This window comes from Clupea harengus, chromosome 9 (assembly GCF_900700415.2).
Source record: "Clupea harengus chromosome 9, Ch_v2.0.2, whole genome shotgun sequence".
Classification (NCBI taxonomy): Eukaryota; Metazoa; Chordata; class Actinopteri; order Clupeiformes; family Clupeidae; genus Clupea; species Clupea harengus.
Genome location: NC_045160.1, coordinates 13,613,189 through 13,618,726, shown reverse-complemented (window position 1 = coordinate 13,618,726; position 5,538 = coordinate 13,613,189).

Here is a 5,538-nt window from a genome sequence, read left to right as displayed (position 1 = left end):
TATATTTTTTTTTCCAGGGCCATACCAGTGGAAGTACGAAAGCATTAGCCTGTTCATCGTGCAGTATGTTTTTTATAGTGGAAACATTAATAAAATCCAAGGTCCTGTCAGGTTCTGACTCGCAGCAGGCCTGTCAACTGTATTACCTTTGAGCATAAATGAACTCTGCCATTAGTCATCGACATTCTTTCTTAATGCTATTATACACATCCTAGGCTATTCCAAACAGGCACATTCTGTTCCATGGGGTTAGCCATAGACTTTGAGCAATGCCTCTGAGAAATTTAAGGAGGTTATTATTCTGTTGCTTCTTAAGGAAGCAGTCTTCACTTCACATTATTAGAGTTGTCAATTACCTCCTTAAGAGTCTAACAGGTTGTCATGGCTCTGTTGTTCGTTTGGCTTCATCTTAAAGTAAGACAAACTGTCAGTAATGAAGAGCATAAACCACTGCACTTGATATTCAAATGCAATGCATTTGCAGAGATTTGTATAAAGGGGTCCTGACCTCTCCTGCCATTATGCTAAACTTTCATTGAGTGTCCGATAGTAAAGTAGACAGATATGATAGAAATGTAGATCTTTCTTATGCTGTAAGTATCTTTGGACAAAAGCCACTGCTAAATTAGTAAATGTTCTGCACATATGAATATCTGTGTAGAGTATGAGTGGCCCTACACAGAGATGGGAGATTTGTCTGAAGAATGTCAGATATGTCTTAGAGCAAATGGATGCGTCAAAAAAGGCCATCAAGCTTGATCCAATGAGATGTGTGTTTTTCATTAGCGACTTAGTAGAAATGATGTGTAAGCATGTAGTTTATGTAGTTGCAACAGTAAGAGTAAACTATTTAGTCATCATGAACTTCTGAAGACTGACTGTAATCCTTTTGGAGACCCGCAGCTGCTATTAAAAGAGTAGCTGACTAGGTTTTATTTCCAGAGCTGCGTCTTGATTGAAATGCGTGCAGCATGACAGAATGCAGAAGTTGATATTGCCCCTTTCTCCTGGCTCTCTCTCTCTCTCTCTCTCTCTCTCTCTCTGTGTGTGTGTGTGTGTGTGTGTGTGTGTGGTTGTGTGTTAAAGAGTACAAAGGGTCAAGGCTGAGGACAACTGGAAGGAGCTTGTTAAGTGTCAGGGACTCGTGCCGTAGGGAGCCCTGAGCCATGTGTGGCATCCCACTTGAGCCTCACTCCCCCCTCCAGTCCTCACCACACGCCTGGGGGGTCCCCGTCCCCAGCGCTTCTCTCTCATCCATCGCCATGGCCATATTATGTCTACCATTGTCCCCCCCCCCCACACCCCCCACACCCCTCTCCCCCCTCTGGAGCTTGTGGGCATTCAATCGTATAGAAACCAAAAATAAACAAATCAACAAAACAAAAGGGTTTTGCCGGGGACAAAAGCAATGGCTGCTTGGCCTTCCTGCCTGCCTGCCTGCCTGCCTGCATCTGTTTGGAAATGTCATGGAAGGCCCTTGGACAGCATCCCTCACCTCGCCCAAACCCCCAGACCCCCAGCTCCCCCCTTCATCTCCATGCTCAAGCACTGTCGCCTTTTCAGGCCATGGTGGAGCACAGTAATGCTACAACAAAGCGCTGGTGCTCAGTCTACAAGAGACTGTATTCAACCAGAGTTAGATAGAGTTACACCAGCTAGGGGCATTAGCGTTTTATTGCACAGCTCAGATTTTTTTTTCTTCCCAACGACCTCGCTTAATGCACAGACTGGCAGAGAATGGAAGCGTGCTGTGTGTGTGCGGAACAGAGAGAGAGAGGGTGTGTGTGTGTGTGTGTGTGTGTGTGCTTTTTTCAGGCCTTGCCAATTCGTCCAGGGTGGATTACTTTTCTGAGCTCTCTTGACTCTGGGAGCTCTTTTGAATGAATTTGTTTTCTTTGTCAGCCTACAATAGCTCATTGTGTGGGCCGTTTGTACAAATGTGGTGCAATGGGGCATAAATCATAAGAGCTCCTCTGAAGCCAGTGATCATCATCAAGTGCAGAATGTCCCAATAGATTTCTGCTGATAGCATCTGATATAGGAAAAGAGAACGTACACATCTCTTGGTTGCTGTGTAAACACACATCTGGTCTATGTGGGATGACGACTGCTCATCATAGCAGAAGGATTAATACCATGACAGAGATGACCCTCTCCAAATGTCAGTGCAGACAATACTAGTGTCTTAACTGTCACAAATCTGACTGCATCAATATGGTTTTACATCACTTAAGATAACAGCAATTTCATCAACAATAAGACCGTGAGAGGTAAGGCAAAACAGACTATAAACCTGTGGTTTACATAGTGCCACCTGCCACATTGGGAAGACTTCCAATGAACCTTGAGCAATAAACCAAGGCCTCGCTGTTTGTTTATGTGGGCAGACAAAATCACGGTGCGCTATACATTCCATTAAGAGCACGGCATCTTTAATGACTAGTTAGCAGGCAACAGTGTCACAAGTTACTACAATGGCACACCTGGAAAGGAGGATAACATGTGTCTGATAAGGACAGCTGTTGTTGTTTTAGTGGGCTTAAGGATGTTAGCTCATCCGTTGCTTGCTGCCTCTGACATTAATACGAAATGGAAAGGGAGGCCTGGAGCATCCTAGTTGTTAAGCTCTTTCCTTCTGGCTAATGCTGAGCAGGGCCAGGACAGGAGGGCCTAGCCGTTGATTATTGTTATCAGAAGGCTCGCAGTTCTGTAATCAACATGCTGTCGTACAAGACGGAGAAGCCAGCTGGACGTTGGCAAGGAGATAATAGAAGCAATAGTTTTCCAACCACCGAATCGCATGGTGGGAAAAAACGAGTGAATGAGATGGCATCTTATTAGCCAAGGTTCCGATATATATTCTATCCTGCAGCGTGTCCAGTAGCTCTGGAGGCTAATATGTTGTTTAGCCAGCGGGTGACCCGTGGTTTAAAAAAGCATCCCATCATTGCCAGCCTGTGGTCTTTGAAACGCTAAGGGATTTAGAGTTTCAAAGGCTAACCGGGAAAAGCGTGAAAGCTCCAGCAGCAAACCCCCCGGCATATTGTTTTGTTGTAATAAGGAAGGATCATGTTTCCCATGGACTAATATAGGCTGCAAATTGCATCTATAAATTTCCCTTTCATCGCACCAGGGCTAACGAGCTAATAGGAGACGCCTGCTGCCCCAGGCCCGACCAGGCCAGGCCAGAGCCCAGGGGCGGCCGCCGCTGCTGTCCCCACACGCTAGCTATTTCTCATTTCCTTATTGGCCCTTTCAGAGGGTATTACAGAGGTGACCACTGATTTTAGCATTAGATCTGACTTTTATTGAGTGTATGTTCATTACACATCCGAGGGTTACGACTCACTATTTCTGTCATGAGTCACTGCGTGATATGGTACTTTGTTTAATCTTATGGAAAACATAAGGAATAGAAATGATTGTTGGTGTATAGTGTCTACTGCAAACATTTAGTTTACCATCAAACTATTTTAACTATTAACCATTATTAAAAGTTATTCAAACTTTTCTTTCATGTGAATGCTGTCTTGTTCAGAGCACAACATTTCCTTTTCCACAACATTTAAAAAACAGAGCGAATGCAAATCTGTCAACATACAAAAGATCTGTGTCTTTTTGAGGATCACATTTCTTTGACTGTGACGCGTTGGAGTGATCTCCTTCTCTTGGGCCCTCCATCCACACCTGCTTCACCTGAGTGTGTGCTCTGCGCCAGGGCCGTGTCAGAGGTGTCACTGCATGGCCTGGCCTCGATGAAAGGGTTAAGCCCCCCGCTCCCATCCTGCTCTTTCCCCCAGTGGAACTGGAGTGGCCTTAAGAAGGACCGCCCCCACTCCCACCCCCACCCCCCTCCATCAGAAGCGTTATCGGGGCGGGGCGGGGGCAAGAGAGAGATGTGGGGTAGGGGTGGGGGGGTGGGGTGGTTGGGGGGCAATGGGGGTGCGAACAGCGGCAGAGATGCCTCCCGGGTCAAGCCTTTAATAATGATTACAAACTGGAGCGGGGCTGCTGGAGAGACAGGCCGCAGCTGTGGGCCGGCCGCCCCTTTGAAGTACCCCCCGCCTGTTGCCGAGTCCCAGGCCCCCCTTGCATGAGGCGACGCTGGAACTATGTGGCTGCCTGTGGGAAAGAATGTCACGCGACGCCAGGGTGACGGAGGATGGCGCTGCCCGGGAGTGACGGCTGCAGGAGCAGCAGCGGCGGCGGCGGTGGTGGCGGCAGAGGCGGTGGTGGTGGCGGTGGCGGTGGTGGTGGTGGTGGTGGTGGCGGTGGCGGTGGTGGTGGTGGTGGAGGGCTGCTCTGGGGAGCGAGAGTGGCTCCACTGGTCCCCTCACTGGCCTTCTAGTGAGAATTACAGGGATAGAGGGGGAGAGAGAGAGAAGGAGAGAGATGGTGCTGTGGCACAGTGGGGGGGAGAGGCGGTGCAGCGTTACAGTCAAACTGTGACGGATTTTTCTTACGCCCAGCCACAGTGGACACACAGTGTTTACGTTATGCCAACTAAGGCCCAGACTTTGCTTCCAGTCTGCCTAGACCTTTTATATCTTTGTAAGCCAACACATTTTCCATTATAAACAGCACGCCTTAATATGTATGAAGTCCATGCAATTTGGCCCATGAAGCATGCCTTGTCTCATCTACAGATCGCAGTTATCACGCTGGCTGATGCACTTCGGAGAAGAACGCTACATAAAAGTATAGAAATGATCACCACCACCAAACTGTCATCACATGGCGATCAGTTTATTCTGGGTTTACTGGAACAGCAGGAGGGCGATCTTAAATCAAAGGAGTGCCTCAAATGTCAGCGGCTTTGAGGGATGCCCTCGCAGTCCAGTTTGCCCAGTCCGTGATAACTGTCGACTTTTAAAGACGGAAAAGAGAAGCTGTGCACTACTGTCATCGCCCCCCCACACCCCACCCCCAGGGTCCCCCCCTTCCTCTGCCACTATTGCTGTGTTTCCACTGTTCCACTATAAACAGACAAATAAAAAGTAACTATCTGTGCTCTGATTCAACGGGAGGCTCACAGAAGTGAGGGAGACAGACGAGGAGTTCGTCAGGGGAAGCTGAGGGATTTATCACCCCAAAGGCTAATTATTACCTGCCAGCATGCTAGGATGAGGATGAAATACAGCGCATGACAACCTGATGCCCAGACTGGGAACCTCACCAAGCTCTTTGGGGCTTAGTTCATGAAATGGTAACTGTCTAACAATGATTTTTTTTTTTTTTAAGTGTGATTCAGGCAAGTTGGTATGCAACTATGTAATAGTATGTCATAAATTAAAAAAAATTGGGAAATTATATTTGATAATATGTTGATGAATATTGTCTCGCGGCCTCAAATGTATTTCAAGTGCAATAAATAATGAAAAATAAGCAGTCAGAAAGATATAACTGTGGCTGTCATTTTGAAGATATATAGAGCAGACTTTTGGGACTACATCATATTTAGGATATGATAAATAATATGATCATGGACAATGCACAAAAAATGGGGGCAATTAGAGAGATTCTAAAGACCCATTAAGA